The 18,122-nt window shown below is 40.7% G+C and overlaps 2 protein-coding genes across 2 annotated transcripts in view; both read left to right on the top strand.

Moving 5' to 3' along the window:
- The window catches only part of si:dkey-165o8.1, an 88,531-nt gene that overhangs the window by 12,456 nt on the left and 57,953 nt on the right, over window positions 1-18,122 (top strand). The gene's annotated exons all lie outside the window — the stretch shown is intronic.
- LOC137491583 (protein NLRC3-like) overlaps window positions 4,069-18,122 on the top strand; it is a 46,734-nt gene continuing 32,680 nt past the window's right edge. The window contains exon 1 of the mRNA NM_001445021.1: window positions 4,069-4,110. The gene's annotated coding sequence lies outside the window, so the exon portion shown is untranslated. The remainder of the gene's footprint in view (window positions 4,111-18,122) is intronic.

The raw sequence follows: 18,122 nt of genomic DNA, 5'->3' as shown, positions 1-18,122 counted from the left end.
ATGCTGTCCCGGGAGAGAACCCTGAGCTCGGAGATAGTTGAGCCCAGGGCTCCCGCCAGGTCCATAGAGCATGTGAGGGGAGTACGAGATCAGGTGGTTCTCGAGAGCTCCCCAAATGCATGAAGCTCGGGACAGCAGCCGTGTATTCGAAGAAACTCCCCAAAAGGCTTGAAATGCTACATCCGGCTGCTGGATATAGTTACTTGAAAAAGAAAAGGTAAAGAGGGCTCCTTTGGAGCAAAGGGTGAAACAGGTTCCTGCGGGAACCCGAGCAGAGTTGGCTTGGGCTGTGAATACTCTTGCTGAAGTAGAGACTCGGGGAGACCCCTGCGGGGGTCAGAGCCATGGGGTGGGCGGGAATCCTGCTGGAGTCATATAAGGGAAGGGTAAGGAAGGACTCCGGCTGGAGAGGGGGGTGAAGGGGGGCAGGGGGGGCGGGGACTCCGAAGGAGTAATTTGCTCGAGGAACACTCCTTGCGGAGATAGAGCTGGGAGGTGGCAGCACTATATATAATTATATATTTATATGAAACATATAGATATATAAATATATAATGGGGTAATCTAGGGCCTTGGGGGGGGGGCGTTTTTACTGACTCTTGCGAGAGTCGAAGCTCTTGGCTCTCCTGCGGGAGAGAGAGCTGTATGTGCCATCTCCAGCTGGAGTCGGGAAAAGGAATGGTCGGTGAAGCCCCAGCTGGAGGGTGAAATGGCAGTTGGGCGATGACCCCTGCGGGGGTCCGGTGCTCGGGATTAACTCCGCGGGAGTTAGAGCTTGAGGGTGACAGCACTATATATAAATATATATTTATATGCGTGGGTGCATATATATATACATATATATAAATAAATTTAAAAAATAAAAGATAAGTGTGAGAAATAAACAAAAATAAACAAATAAAAGCTAGGGCCGGGGAGGGTCGGTGACATGACTCGTGTCACAGCTCGGGGTTGGGTGAGCTATTTAGCTGGCTCCAGTATGAGTCGGAAAAGATGAGGGGGAGGTGAAAACTCTTACTGGAGGGTGACGGGCGGTATAGGTGCTCTGGGGGTGTTCCTGCGGGAACAGAGCGTGAGGGTGACAGCACTATATATAAATTCATATTTATATGCGTGGGTGCATATAGATAAAAATTTATATAAATAAAATCAAACAGAGAGAAAAATAAATGGTGCTATACTATATGTCATTATGGAATGACATATAATATAAAAAGCTAAGGCCAGGGCAGTGAGATGATTCCTGCGGGAATCGAAGCTCGGGGTAACGCCCCTGCGGGGGCCAGAGCCATGGGGGGGGGGGGGGGGGGGGGGGGGGGGTCCTACAGAAGTTAGAAAAGTTGGGGGGCAGTGAAAACTTCTGTGGCAGTGGCTGGGGGGGGGGGGGGGGGGGGGGGGCAGGGTTGACAAGGGGGCCTGGGCAGGGAGAGAACTCCTACTGGAGTTAGGTGAGTGAAAAGGGGGAGAAGGCTGAGTGCAAATCAGCTGGAAGGAAGAAAGGAAGTTAGATGGCTGGGTCATGCCCGCACCCTTGGGAGACTGGGTAGTTCCTCTGCCCTCGGGAAGCTGGTATGGTTGGGTCGTATTCTCTCCCTGGACTAGGCCCATGTCCTTGGCCGCTGGGATTACTGCGTCTGCTGGTGAGGGTCCTCTGAGCTTCCCTGAGATGGCTGTGGCTGAGTCAGATATAAGATTTGAAGGTGTCGGGAGACTACCTTCCTAGTGTTTGTATGTGTTGTTATGATAGCCCTTGTGTGCTGCTGTGGTGGCGGCTCCAATTCTGAATGAGTGACTGGATTATGAATCTGGTGGGAAGCTTGAATAGTCCTATGACTTTAAGGTGTTTTGAAACCAAAAATGGTATTGAACGGAATGTGTGGATGTGTTGAGCAGTGAGAAACTGATGAAGTGTTCTGGGGTAACTTAAAATGTATAAATGAATGCTGACGCAAATTGTGTATGCTGTGGTTATGGGATTATCATCTTAAAAGGAGAGATGGAGTCAGCTGCGGCTCTGCTTCTGATACCAGTTTCTGAAAATAAAGCAAAAAGAGAGTCAGCGATTTCCTATGCAACTAGGAACATGTACAACAGTAATTTTCATTTTATTTTTTTTTCCAGAATGTATTGACTATATTGACTACATTAGACGTTTTTGGAAACGTTCTAATGCCCATTTCAGTAGGGCTGGTATGGATGTGCTTAACGGGGAATTGCTCTGTGATTCTGGTTTAGCGTTTGTGGACGGCTAGTGAGGTTGTGGGAAGGGAGCGCCGAGATCGGCTGTGCTTCAGTAGACGAAACCTGGAATGAGAAATTCAGAAAATTAGGTCAGTTACAAACGTAATTCAGTAAAAGCATAAACATATTGACAAAAGTCGACAAGCAATTTCTGTTTTCACTAGGCTTAGCACTTGGCTGACGGCGTATGCACCGCCGCAGTAGCTGCGAGCTTGTATAAATTAGAGGGGAAAAAGCAATGATACGCAAGGTAGAGGGGCGGGGTGCGTAGCCCGTAGGTGGTAAGGATCGCTGAAAGAGGAGGACTGGAGTGTGCACTGGAATCGGGCTGCAGGCTGGAAGAGGTGAGGTGGGATTCCCAAGAGTTGCTTTATTTTCCGGGAGATTGGTTTTATCCGTGTTTAGAATTATGATTGCTGCAATATGTCCAAATTCATTATTGCTTTTTAATCCTTTCCTTGATTCTCCGGGGAGGCGTAGAGATTGCGGGTTTAATGTCTGTTTAGGATAGGGGTGTGGCAGGAGCGTATTATGTCCTGGAGGTGGCGGTGAAGACGTGGATTCGCAAGTTTTTTTAGGGTTTAATGCAGCGGCTTTGAATTGTGGTCCCGGCGTCTAGGGGTTTGGAGGAGTCCAGTGACAGTCGTTGTTGGATATGAGAGACGCATGATGATGCTGGAGAAGGTACGTAGCGGAACTGGGGATTGCATTGTGATCTGGCTGGAGTGGATAGGCCTACGGCCTCTTGTTGGAGCCTCGGTCTCGAGCTGACTTTCATGCTGGGCTGGTTGTTGTTAAGACGGGGCTGGTGTTTCATGGAGCGCGGAGCTTTCTTTCTTGTATGTAGCTGCGCTGATGCTGTTGTGGCCGCCGCCGTCACTGTTGTTGTTGTTTTTGTCATTTTTGTAGTTGCTGACGATGGTATTAAAAGTGGTGTGGTATTGTAGTTGAAGGATAGTAGGAGATGTGGAGGATCCGTTTTGTCCGTGAGTAACTTTGGAGGAGCTAGAGCGGACCTGTCGTTTGTTTCTTTGGAAAACGAAGATAAGGGAGTAATGTCTAGCTAGGCTACTTATAGTGGGTTAGGATAGATCTGATTGGCTAACTAATGAGTGTAGATAGGTGGCCAGCTGCTGTCAATTATATCACGTGCTCCTCTCGAAATTAGTTTAAAACTTCACTTAATCACTAAATGAAGAGCGGGACATTGAGCTGCTGTCGTGTGTCATTAAAGTTGAGTTTTCATCTGTGTTTCCTGCTAAATGAAGTGCTGAGAAACATGAAAAAACCTGTTGAGGAATGCTGAACACATAAAACAGGTTTATTTGGAGGACTGCCTCCTTCTTCCAATGAATACCTGATTCTGAAGCAGTAAAAAGCACACTTATGAAGACACAAACATCACAGTATATATAGAGTATATTCAGTGAAATCAGCTGGAGAAAGTCTTTTATTGAGTTCAGCTTAATATGAGCAGACATTCAGCAGAGTACAGTACACGAGTACAGGACAACTGAGGAAGAGGCGCTGGTGTCAGCTTTACAGCATTCAGGAGTTTAGCTTGATCAGTAGTAATATAATCACTGTTAATACAGGTCATGATCCTCTTGCTTTTCTGCATTGGATGAGGAATTCAGTTTAATCAGGATCTGATGAGGATGAAGAAAACACCTTGAATATCCAGTATACTGTAACGGATTAAACAGCGCAGCGTGTGAGAGATTACCGTGTCTACAGGTGCAGAGTAAACATGCTCTCATGTCTCAAACAGGTTTAGACAAGTTTTCCAGAAGTGAAAGAATTTTCAGATCTGTTGCTCAACTCGACAGTTCAGCGGAGGAACAGAGAGATCTGCAGGCATTATCTGAGGTGAGAGTTTGCTCTTTCTGTACTTTATATCATCTGTGAGTGTCGTCTTATAAGCGTTGATCATCTCTCTGTGTTTCTGACGCTTCACTGCTGAGCTGAAGACATTCTGATCATTTACTTTCCACTGTTTAATGTTGAGTGTGTTTCTGAAAGACAATCACAGAAAGCTGATCATTCTGATGCTGAAATCTGTGATTTATTACTGATCTGTGTGTTTATGAGTGATTGGTGATTCTCAAACAGTATTTCTTATCATACTGCTGTGAACTCTGAGGCTGAAACTCAGTCGACATCTTCATTCTGATGTGATACTGTGTCTTCATGATTAATTATAGACTCATTCAGTGAACTGAGCAGCTTTTCTACTGTAGACAGGAACAGTCATTTATTAAGCTCACAGCAAGTGTTGAGTTACAGAAGCTCTAATAATAGTATTTTAGTGACACAAATGACCATTTTGTCACTTGAGGTGTTGTAGGGTTGTTTCTGACGCGTGAGATCTCAACAAACGAATCATCTTCCAAATACTGCTTATCAGATTTATTTTTTGCACAGACAGTTCTTATGGCTCAATTTCCACTTACAGTCTGGTATATAAATGCTCATAAAATCACATTGAATGCCTCCATAAAGCTCTTTCAAACACAGTCAAAAAATGTTGTGCTTCCCTCTAATTACACACCTGTTGTTCCAAGTCTTTGTCTACCTATATACTCCTCCAAACCCACACTCCACCCAGTGGTCAAAAACAGCATTACAACAAACATAATAGCTCTTACAAATATCATGAATGCATTTAGTTTGTTTTATGAGTGTACATTTCTGGAGAAGAAGGGCTGAAGTACAATAAAATGAAAAATTTTCCCAGTAGTTAGATGTCAAGATGATACAGCCATTGTTGGATTATGAGCCAGGGGTTCAGATCCCGGTTATTGAGTATCTCAAAGTTGTCATGGCTGCATGATTATGCTGTGTTTGTGCTTACCTGTTTAAAGAACAACTGCTCCTTAAAGATCACCGCAAGATTCCTGACTGAATGGGAAGGGTTAATTGTTGTAGCAGCCCTTCAGCTTTCAATAAATAGGCAGAGAGTTTTGACGGGTGAATTTAAAATGGTTTATTTGGATGCAATAAGGATCATCACATAAATCATCATTTTCTCAGTTCTTTGTTGTATACACTGAAGCACCAAAAGCACAAAGTACCAAAAGAAACTAGAGAAAACAAACAAACAACATAGAAAAATAAACAACAAACATTTACAAAACATCTAACATTTTCCAAATAAATCAAACAATAAACAAAACATACCTCGCTCTGCTTGCCGAAAGGACACTAAAAGCTCAAGACATTCTTCTGAGCTGTACCTGTTAGCTCGTGAACAAACATGAATTGCTCTTACTCTGCTTTGTCTCACTTAAATCCTATCAGTCGAGCGCCCTCCTGTGGTGACTCCAATTATGGCAAGCAAAGCGAGTGCATTAAATCATGGGCAGTTACACTCCCATCAAATCATGGTATGAATCAAACAAACAAAACAAATATCATACATGATTTTAACTACAAATTTAACTCACAAAATAAATCCACATACAAAATTAACATAATTTTTCTGATGCAAGAAAGTTGCAACTACTCACTCTCAACTATAACAACCAATTTTTGGATTGGTCGCTCAATAACGGAATGTGGAGAATGGTGCCCCAACCCCGTTTTCTGTTTTTGTTCTCCTGTTTGAACTTTAACGCGTCTAACAAGGCCATCGTTACCTGGAAAGACCTCAACAACCCTACCCAACTGCCATTTGTTTCTTGGAAGCATGTCATTTTTAATGATTACAATGTCATTTACTTTAAGATTACGTCGAGGTACGTGCCTCTTCTGTCTTGTGGATATATTCAGGAGATATTCCCTTTTCCAATGACTCCAAAACTGTTCAATCAGGTTCTGAACCCTGCGTCACCTTTTTGTAGCATACATGTCTTCCTTTAGAAACTTCCCTGGGGGAGGAATTGCAGTCTCGAATTTTATTAAAATAAGATGATTAGGAGTTAAAGGTTTTAGTGTTTTTGGGTCAATTATTCCATCCACAGTTAATGGTCGACTGTTAACAATAGCCATCGCTTCATAAAACAATGTTCTTAAAGAAGAGTCATGCAGTCTGCCAGGGCACAAAGAAAGAGTAAAATTCGTCACATTACACACAGTCCTAATTTGGCGTTCCCAGACACCACCTGAGTGACTAGCTGAGGCAACATTAAAGATAAACTCACACTGATTTTCCGCAAGATACCTCTCCAGTGTTTGGACATCACATTCCTTAAGAGCCTGTTTGAATTAATTTCTAGCTCCTACAAAGTTTGTACCACAGTCACAATAAAGTTGACGAACAGCTCCTCGCAGACTTATGAAACATCTCAAAGCATTAATGAACATGTCTGTTGATAGGTCTTCCAGCATTTCAATGTGGACTGCTCGTGATGAAAGGCAAGTGAAAAGAAGGCCGTATCTTTTGAACTCCTTTCATCCCTTTTTTTAGAATAAATGGACCAAAACAATCCATACTTGTGTAGCGGAAAGGGGAAGAGGCTTCAGTACGTTCTTTTGAAAGTTCTGCCATTTCCTGTTCCTCAACTGGTCGCCTGAGTTTCCGACTTTGAACGCAATTGTAGAATAACTTAGCAACCGACTTACTGCCACCAATAATCCAAAATCCATGTGTCCTGAGTTCCATAAGAGTTTGGGACCTTCCTTAATTGCAAATTTTGCTGTGGTAGTGTTTTGGTGTGTAGTGTTTGCTCTTCGCTAAGAGATGACTCAACCTTCCTCCAACACGAAGACCATTTTTCAAGATGGGATCCAGGTGGAAAAGTGAACTGGATTTCTAAAGAGCCTTACCTCCTTGCATTGTTTGGATTTCCTGGGAGAAGGCTCGTTCTTGAATAAGCTTAATCACAGCCTGTAATGCACACTTGCGTTCTTCTACGGTGACAATATCCTTAAGACATTTCTTCCTTAATGCTAGCCTTTTTATTCGTGCAACAACATTGATTGGAGTCCTCAGGGAAGAGAAGTGACCAAATCGATCAAGGAAGTTAGCAGTATCACTACTTTTAGTCAGCCGTACCTGTACAAGTTTGACTTCTAGATCTCCCACAAGTAATTCAGTTGAAGTGTTTGGAGCTGGAGACACTTCTTGCTCCCAAAAAAATGTAGATCCAGTCATCCAGTTAGTAGATCTCAACTCTGAAATAAGTAAATCTCTAGAGGCATGGTCAGCAGGATTTTGAGATGTGTTGACATGATACCACTGGCTTGTATTTGTGATTTCCTTGATCAATTGAACACGATTAGCGTCAAACACGTGAAACCTTCTTGCTTCATTGTTGGGATATTCAAGAACAACTTGTGAATCAGACCAAAAGAACTCGATCGATCATCGTTTGCAGTTAAGCTTTTAGCAAAACACTCAGTCTATCAGAAACCACCACAGCAGCCAATTCCAGTCAATTGGAATACTCTTGATTTTTATAGGTGCCACTCAAGCCTTGGCCATTACTAGGCAACAATGCACTTCATCTTTGTCACTCTTGAATCTTAAGTAAGAACATGGACCATAACCAAGGTTGCTTGCATCTGAGAAATGGTACAACTCTGTCAAAACAATCCTACTAAAGGACGGAGGATTGAAACATCCTGGAACAGTAAAATCTTTTAAGTCCTGGAGAATATTTTTCCACTCCTCCCACCGTGGAATTAAGTCATCAGGGAGAGAATCGTGCCATTCCATATTTTTCTGACAGAGCTCCTGCAAAATATACTTTCCCTTCAAAAGGAAAGGAGCAACAAATCTAATGGGATCATATAAGGAAGATACAATGGACAAAATACCTTGACGTGTTGAGGGCTGATCTATAAGTTGAGTGTTAAAACATTTACATTTACATTTAGCAGACGCTTTTATCCAGATTGAACGCGAGTTATCAGGAAAGTGATTTCTTCCCTCTTTGGGATGGAACCACGAGGCGACATTCATTCAAAGGTTTGATAGAGTTAGCTGGAAGCCCGGCTAGTAGAGAGTTGCAGTAATCCAGTTTGGAGAGAACAAGAGCTTGAACAAGGAGTTGAGCTGCATGTTCAGATAGGAAGGGTCGGACCTTTCTGATGTTATAAAGTGCGAATCTGCACGATCGAGCAGTTCTAGAGATGTGGTCAGAGAAGTTTAGTTGGTCATCAATCATTACTCCAAGGCTTTTTACCATTTTGGATGCAGTAATGGTTGCCCCATCCATTTGGATTGAAAAGTTATGGTGTAGAGTCGGGTTGGCAGAAACTACAAGCATTTCCGTTTTTGCGAGGTTCAGCTGAAGATGATGATCTTTCATCCAGTGTGAAATGTCCAACAGGCAGGCTGTGATACGAGCTGGAACCGAGGGATCATCAGGATGAAAAGAGAGGTATAGCTGGGTATCATCAGCATAGCAGTGGTAGGAGAATCCATGTTTCTGGATGACTGGTCCTAGAGATGTTGTGTAGATGGAGAAGAGAAGTGGCCCGAGAACAGAGCCTTGAGGTTGATGGCGCAGGTAGAGTCGATGGCGCAGGTAGAGTCGATGGCGCAGGTAGAGTCCATGGTCTTTACACTCGTCGGTCTTCACACGAGGCTGCCGCGACCGCTGCCGCGGTGAGACTAGTTGCTTATATACACTCCAGAGCACTAGCTGATTGAATTCAGCGGGACATGCCTCAAGAGTAAAACAACGCACGAGACTGCAGTGGACGATGCAAAACCGCCCGCTTTCGACACACAAGCTCTTATAGTAACCAAGAAAACAGTGGGTAAACTTTTCTAGTACTATACACAATTTAAAACAAGTTAAAATGTCATACAACCTTACACAAACAGCTGAAAACAAGTCCTCAAACCATACACAACAACTGAAACAAGTCTAAATGTATTTACAGGCTGTTGATCTCATTGCTAAAGGGCTTCTCCTCTGAATGTGTCATCCTTTGTAGACCACTGTATGCCAAGAACATGCCCCGATAATTCAGGACTCTAATTTAGTGGCTTTGAAGAAACTGCCCACTGTGAAGAATCCACGCAGCGCAAGACCTCTTTTTCATTTGAATTAAACTTATGGAGACGTAACCCTCCAAGCTTGCACAGGGTTTGAGCTTCTGGTATCAAATCTTTGACTTCCTGGACAGATGGAATTGAAATTATGCTTTCATCCACATAAAAGTTATTTTTCACAAATGAAGAAGCTTCAGAATATTCAGATTTGTACTTCTCTGTGAGATACTTCAGGCCAAAGTTCGCACACCCAGGAGATGAAGCTGCACCAAAAAGATGCACAGTCATTCTATATTCAATGGGCTCTTCTTTCAAATCCCCATTCTTCCACCATAGGAATCTTAAATAATCTCTCTCTTCAGGGGGGACATTAAATTGATGAAACATCTTTTCGATGTCACATGTCACAGCAACGGCTTCCTTCCTGAATCTACAAAGTACTCCCACCAGAGAATTAATAAAATCTGGACCAGTAAGAAGAGTATCGTTAAGAGATATGCAACAGAATTTTGCTGAGCAATCAAATACTACTCTTAACTTGTCTGGCTTGTGAGGGTGGTAAACTCCATGATGTGGTATATACCATGCTGTTTCTTTATCAGGTATTACCGGAGCAATGTCTGCATCTTCCTTGATCTTGTAATTCTCAAAATCTTGTAATTCTCATGGTACTGTTGATTTGACCTTAACTTCTTACCTAAATGCTGCAGACGTAATAAAGCCAGCCTCTTGTTGTTAGGGAGTGAAGGTGGAGTACTGCTCTTGAAAGGAAGAGGTAACTAAAAATGTCCATCTTCTTTATGCTTGATGTTATCACTGAGATAACAAATAAAGCAGACATCTTCCTGTGACACATATTTGTCTTCATACCTTTTCTCATTAAAGTCACACTCCAATACTTTCAAGACATCATTAGCTGTTGGAACTCTCATTTCTTTCACAGACACTCGATGAACAAAACTTTGACTTCCTTGTCTAAGTGGGGATTTTTACGAATGAAAGATCTTTTGTCATCCATGGGCTTCTCTGCAAAGATAGGACATTTGATGATACTATGCATTTCACTATTACACACAGAACATGGTGATGTTACCTTGAATTCTGGTCTTGAATCTTTTACTTGAGCCTTAATATTGAAAGTTTTTGCTCTTTTCAGATTCTTTTCATCTGGAACCTTTGAACTGGCTAGCCATGGAGAAGTGAAAGGGTTGCAAGCTATCATTGATTCCTTCTTCAAGAATTCAGCAAATTACTTAAAACTTGGATAGTCTCCTGTCATATCCAACTCTTCAACAACAATTCTTTTCCTTTTACGGACAATCCATTCTGGTAACTTCTTAAGCAACTTGTAATTTTCCTCACAACCAGTCAAGATGGACAAGCCTTTGACTTGTGGAATAGCTTCAACACAACCTTGTAAGAAATCACTGAACTCTCTCAATGTAAATGGATCGTTTACTCCCACCTTGGGCCATTTCATGAGTCTCTCTCGAAAAGCACGCTGAATAATGAATGGGTTTCCATACCTCTCCTCCAAAACTCTCCAAGCACCCTGATATGTATCATCCGAGTTCTTATAAAAAAAACCTTCTACGGCCCTGACGAGCTTCTCCTGCAAGATAGGTTTTTAAACAGAACATTTTCTCACTTGCTGGGATGGATTTACAATCAATGAGTTCTGTGAAGGACATTTTCCATTCAGTAAACTTCAGAGGATCGCCATTAAAAGTGGTTGGTTCTGGAACAGGTAAACGACTTGTACTTAAGGAGTTCACTAATGCTTGAGCTAAATTCTCAGTCTCTTTAGTTTTCCTTTCTTCTTAAAATGTTTGTGAAGGTACTGGATTTATCACAGGATTACGTTAAGGTTTGTTACAAGCTTTTCTTCGTTCAGAACAAATGACATTTCCGGTCTCGTCGTCTTCCACACTGCTCTCTTCAAGACTGCTTCCGGCATTGTTATAAGCCTTCACTCGAGCTGCAGCTACGTTAACATCTTTTTCCACTTGTAACAATTGCAATTTTGCTTTTTCTTCTTCTAACTTGGAGCGCATTTAAATTTCTTTCTGTTTAATATCCGCTAACATTCTTGCTTCTTCCAGCTTCCAGTCATTCCCCAGTTTAACTAGTCAAGCTTGCTGATTGGAAATTTCTTGAATGGCCCTTTTCTGCTCTACTTTAGCCACAAGTTCTGCCTCTGCATCAGCTCGTTTACTTGAAGCCTTAGAGCACAGTTGTCAAACTCAGTTCCAAAAGGGCCGCAGCTCTGCACAGTTTAGTTCCAACCCTAATTAAACACACCTGATCAAACTAATTGAGTCCTTCAGGCTTGTTTGAAACCTACAGGTAAGTGTGTTGGAGCAGGGTTGGAACTAAACTGTGCAGGGCTTCGGCCCTCCAGGAATTGAGTTTGACACCCCTGCCTTAGAGGAAGTTTCTGAGACAGCTGACAAACTTTCTACAGTCTGTGACGATACGGAGATAATGGTCTCTCTATTGGTACAGCCAAATATAGACTCATACCCCTCTTTGTTCAACATCTGCCTAACTCTCTCTTTAACTACTTCCCTTTTTTGAATGACATCAACAGTTCCTATTCGTTTGCTCACCAAATCACAAATTTCTGTACTCAATATGGAACAAACATCTACTCTTCTTACAATCTCTGGAGTAGCAGTTTGATTACGCAGTAATGGGGCATAAAGTTGAGTGACAACATCCTGACTAGTTTGAATGTCTTTCAAAATTTGCTCATGCTCTTCACATGTGCATAAGGCTTTTAATTTACATCTAATTTCTTTAGCTGTCTGCTTCCAGGAAGTATAAGCTTCCTCATGGTTTTTTGTCTTGTTTTTGCATTTCTAAACCCTTTTCTGTGGGATTTCTTTTTTGAGAGCTTGATCTTGATCTAACCTATTGCATTTCTGTTGTACTATTTAGATCTTTATCAAGAACTGACCTTTGACTTGCTTGTGCTGCCATTTGCTCCGCTGTGTAGTCCATTTTGTCTGTCTAAAACTTAATCAGCAACCTGCTTACACCAGACAAATTTAAACACTTAAAAATTATAGCAAAGGGAACTAGATTATTAAAGTTCGTCGAGACAAACTTTAGGCTGGCTTGAGAAAGTCTGTTGGAAATAGTTTGTTTAGTTTAAACAGTTTTAAAAAGTATGAAAAGATAAAAAGTTGATAGATAGATAGATAGATAGATAGATAGATAGATAGATAGATAGATAGATAGATAGATAGATAGATAGATAGATAGATAGAAGCAGTTTGAAAAGGATAGATAGATAGATAGATAGATAGATAGATAGATAGATAGATAGATAGATAGATAGATAGATAGATAGATAGATAGAAGCAGTTTGAAAAGGATAGATAGATAGATAGATAGATAGATAGATAGATAGATAGATAGATAGATAGATAGATAGAAGCAGTTTGAAAAGGATAGATAGATAGATAGATAGATAGATAGATAGATAGATAGATAGATAGATAGATAGATAGATAGATAGATAGAAGCAGTTTGAAAAGGATAGATAGATAGATAGATAGATAGATAGATAGATAGATAGATAGATAGATAGATAGATAGATAGATAGATAGATGCAGTTTGAAAAGGATAGATAGATAGATAGATAGATAGATAGATAGATAGATAGATAGATAGATAGAAGCAGTTTGAAAAGGATAGATAGATAGATAGATAGATAGATAGATAGATAGATAGATAGATAGATAGATAGATAGATAGATAGATAGATAGATAGAAGCAGTTTGAAAAGGATAGATAGATAGATATATAGATAGATAGATAGATAGATAGATAGATAGATAGATAGATAGATAGATAGATAGATTAAAACAGTAGATAGATAGATAGATAGATAGATAGATAGATAGATAGATAGATAGATAGATAGATAGATAGATAGATAGATAGATAGATAAAAGCAGTCTATAGATAGATAGATAGATAGATAGATAGATAGATAGATAGATAGATAGATAGATAGATAGATAGATAGATAGATAGATAGATAGATAGATAAAAGCAGTTGATAGATAGATAGATAGATAGATAGATAGATAGATAGATAGATAGATAGATAGATAGAGTTTTTACATCACAAAGTTAGATCTAATGTTAAGTCAATGACAGTCTTTTGCAATGGAAGTCTATGGGACAGTTGTTGCTAGGGTGCAGTACCTGGTAGTTAGGGGTGTGGCTAGAAAGTTAAAAGCTCATCAGTTATTGGCAGTTTGGTAGTCTGAGTTAAATGAGCTCAGCCATTAGTATGTAGGACAGTCTGATGCAGAGTTATGAGTTCACAAAGTTTGATCCCATGTTAAGTCAATGAGAGTCTTTTGAATGGAAGTCTATGGGACAGTTTCTAGGGTCCAAAAGTGGTTACTAGGGCGTGGCTAGAAAGTTAAAAGCTCATCAGTTATTGGCAGTTAGGTAGTCTGAGTAAAATGAGCCCAGTTGGAAGTCTGTGTGACAAGCTGACGCAGAGTTATGAGGTCACAAAGTTTGGTCCAATGTTAAGTCTATGGGATTTTTCCGGCGGCCCTGGGATGTTTTTTGGAAAATCGAAAGTCGGATCAGTAAGAAAATAGATAGCAACACGAGTCAAAATAATTTGGAGGTCTGGTGCGAATTTGGTGGTCATAGCTCCAAAGCTCTAGGAGGAGATAGTCTTCCAAATTTAGTCTCAGAAGAATAAAAAAATATAATAAGTTTAGAAAGGATAACAGTAGTCTGGCTTATTTCTCAAGCCAGCCTAATAAGTCAAATCACATGTGCAACAACAGTATAACTCTTAAGACTTTAAGCACTTTAAAATTGCAGACTTTTATCTAATACATGCATCATGAATATAAGCCCAACATTACACAAACAACTTGAAACATGAGCACTTAAATCATTAGTCACTCCTCATTCTCAAACTTCAATTACTGCATACAAATTCAACAAAGCACACAAAAATAAAAATCCTTTTTTTTCTTTAAAAATTGCAATTATCCCAAAAGTGAAAAGTAGATAAATATTTTTCCTTTCTTGTACCTCTGAGTCCACAACATTTGTTTGCAGTCACCTTTCAGTCTTTCATGAATGAAGAGTTTTCCCAGTTACCCGTGTAAAGTCGCTGTCCTAGTGTGGATTCAGTCTCTTGTAAATGCCATGCAGTGCCACAGACGAGATGAAGGCTTGTAACATGACACTCATGTGATGAATCACCAACGCGATGCAAACGCCATGTGTAGCAGCGAGTTTTACTGTAGCAGCCCTTCAGCTTTCAATAAATAGGCAGAGTTTTGACGGGTGCCTTTACAATGGTTTACTTAGATGCAATAAAGTTCATCACATAAATCATCATTCAGTTCTTTGTTGTATACACCGAAGCATCAAAAGACCAAAGCACCAAAAGCACCGTAATACTAGAGAAAACAAACAACATAGAAAAATAAACAACAAACATTTACAAAACATCTAACATTTTCCAAATAAATCAAACAATAAACAAGACATACCTCGCTCTGCTTGCCGAAGGGACACTAAAAGCCCAAGGCATTCTTCCGAGCTGCACCTGTTAGCTCGTGAACAAACGTGAATTGCTCTTACTCTGCTTTGTCTCACTTGAATCCTATTAGTCTAGAGCGCCCTCCTGTGGTGACTCCAATTATGGCAAGCAAAGCGAGTGCATAAAATCATGGGCAGTTACCGTACGTTCACACCGAAAGCGGCGAGAGCGTCCAAGGTCGCTCTGGCCACTCTGGCGACAACGCTGTCTGCCTTCAGCTCCGGCGGCGAGAGCGTCAAAACTCGCTACATTGATCTCGTACTTAAAGGAGCCGTTGCAGCATATAAGTTACATTCCTGCATAAGACATGTTTTTAGCGTGAAAATGTTGCGCACGTCTTATCAAATTCATAAAACAAAGGAAGATCAAGTTGCGTGTGGTGTGGCTTTGCTCTATTTATCCAATATGTGTCCATCTGTCTGAAATATCCTGAAGCAGCAGTACTGTTTTGTACTGTCACATCGCGTAAGATTCCCGCTTTTTTAAGATAAATTTATATGACATTAATGAACATCAGTAACTCGCCAGTAACTTATTTAATGTATGTTCCTGTAGGAAAACATTGTAAAACCCTTGGGAACAACTGTGGTCGGAACCAAAGTTCACAGGTCTGTGTTCCCTGAACTGCTATCAAGCGGTGAACGTCTTCATTCTGATTGCTTGCCGCCGAACCGCGTCATAGCTCATTACCATAAAGTTGACTTCATTTCAACTCTCCTTGACGCTCACGCCGGCGAAGACGTGCCGCGCTGCTCCTCGCCGCTTATCGTCGCCTATCGCCGCCGGCTCTCATTGAAAATGAATGACTTCCGGCTAATTTGACGCTCTCGCCGCTTTCGGTGTGAACATACGGTCACAATTGTAGCAGACTCCAGGTTGCCCAGGTGAAAAAAATATATAATTAAATGTAATTAAAATACACTTAAATACCCGCAAATACATTTTTAGTACATTGTTATTTTTTTTGTGTGTTAAATAAAAGTTTGATGGTTTTACACTATAAATATACTAATTAAAAGTATGTTTATACTTCAGTAGGACTTTAGTACACTTGACAAAAGTATACTAAATACCAGTAATACTTAAATAAGTGTTTAGTGTACTACAATAAAGTACACTACAGAAAAACATCCAGAAGAGTTTTATTAGTGTGTTTTTCAAAAGTGTGCTTTAAATGCTTTAAACATTAGTTGATTTTTAGTACACTGTTTACATACTAATCCTAAGTTTAAAATAAGTTAGTATATAAAAAGTCTATTAGTAATGTATTGTAGTAGAAGTACATTTTCCCAAAAGTTGTACTTAAGTACACTTAATGTGAATGCATTATTATCACTAACACTTAAACTGATTTTGAGTGTGGTAATTTTAAGTTTATATTTAATTGACTTTATTAAAAATCTATTAGTAATGTATAACTCAGCCCTCAAAAGAGTAAACTTTCAGGGCGGTGTTGGTTACAGGGCACCACGGTATTAAACTCCAATACCTCTGAGGGAGATTATGTTACCTGGTTTTAAAAATAAAAAGCATTTTAAAATAGGAACAACTAACAAATAAAACTGGTCCCGTGGACTTTAGCGCCTGTTATCTTTCCAGTGTATGCTGCGAGTGTCTAGTGCTCTTTTGCAGCACATCTCAACTGCTGGTTGGTGAGATTCCCCTCTTGTTAGTATAGCTGTATTCCAGAAGGTTTGTAGAATCGATGCTGATCTTCAAGCCGTGTTGTTTGAGCACTGTGCTGATAGGCTCAAGTTAAAATTAGGGTATAAGATATAAAAGCAAGAGTGCGAAGAGCGGAGCAGTGGGCAAAGACGTCCAAACAGTAGCAAAGCAGGAAGTGTACCAAACTACTTCAAACTAAGATCGGTGCGGTTTTTTCACATGGCAGGTTTTTACATCCTTCATACATGTTGAGAGATTGAGTTTATCGACATGATAAGGGAATATGTCTTGACAATCCACACAGACGTGACTTAGTAAAGCGTGAAGTCATGTAGGATTTTACTTGTTGCATGAGTCTGAATGTAAATTCCCTCGTCAGGCAGTGCTGGAGTAGTGTAAGAAAGTGTACCAAAGCATGTTTGATGCAAGGGTATTAACAAAAAAAAAATGCACAACTTAAGATAAATGCTTGTATTTGTTGTAATTGAACCATGCAGCTCTGCGATGCATGCCCACAACTTCATGCATTGGGTTATATTAGGCTGTCCAGTCTCTGTGTTCAGTCCGTCACTACCACTGAAACCCAGACAAGCAGTCAGGTAATACAGAGAGTGAACCAAAGTGCATTGGTGCATTTATAATGTTTCTAATGTTTTTATTTAAAAAATTGTGATTTCTCGGTTTAATATAAAATAGTCTTAAAACGTAAATTCGAATTAATAAAAAAAAAAAATCGGCCAGCCCTACATGGAGTACCTGAATAACCTGCATTTAGCAGATTCTGGAAAATGTAATGGACCATCCAGGTATTCCATGATTAAATCAGTGCACATGCTGCATTTAAATTACACACTATCACAGAACTTTTACTACCATCAAGGTAAACTTAAACATGCTTTAAAACACCAAGGCTAGAGCCACTTTCTCAGATGTACTAAACATTGGAGCAATGATAGACACTGGAACACACTATCTATCTATCTATCTATCTATCTATCTATCTATCTATCTATCTATCTATCTATCTATCTATCTATCTATCTATCTATCTATCTATCTGCAATATAGGCTCTGCGCTATCAGTGTTGGGGATATTAATTCCCCTTCGGGTGGAGAACGCCAATGCTATAGGTGGATTTGATTGTAGAAAATCCACTTATGGAGATTTCGGTTCAGAAGTTGCTTGTCTGAAAGAGTATTGAACGGGCCAATGAAAGCCAATGAATTGGCAGCGTAAGCTTTCGCAGGTGTGCCTCATTGCCAATTATCCCAGCATATAAGCACACGTGGAGCGAGCAAACGCCATCCTTTTCGCTTCAGAGACTTTTCTGATTGAGTCGATGAGGGTTCCTCTTGCTGCTACGGCGACTTCCGAGCGAACGAGTGTCTCCCGGTGCAGAGTGAATCTGCGCGGCGGCAGACAGTCGAGCTGGGTTTCTCCCTTGCCTGGCGTTTGTTTGGGTCCGGTCCTCCAGAGTGGTGTGTAGTTGCAACTATCCTAAAAGATTAACACAGTCGTGCAGCACGTGCTTTTCAGGATGGCGCTCCGACTGTGCGTTTCTGGTTGCGGGGGTTTCCTGGCTCCGGATGATGGACACGATCACTGCATTACATGTTTGGGGGTCCAGCATGTTAATGTGGTGCTCGGGGGCGGTTCATGTCATCACTGCGATGCT

Source organism: Danio rerio, chromosome 4 (assembly GCF_052040795.2).
Source record: "Danio rerio strain M-AB ecotype USA chromosome 4, GRCz13ab, whole genome shotgun sequence".
NCBI classification, from domain to species: domain Eukaryota; kingdom Metazoa; phylum Chordata; class Actinopteri; order Cypriniformes; family Danionidae; genus Danio; species Danio rerio.
The sequence above is the reverse complement of the archived record's forward strand: the minus strand, read 5'-3'. Positions and strand labels throughout refer to the sequence as shown.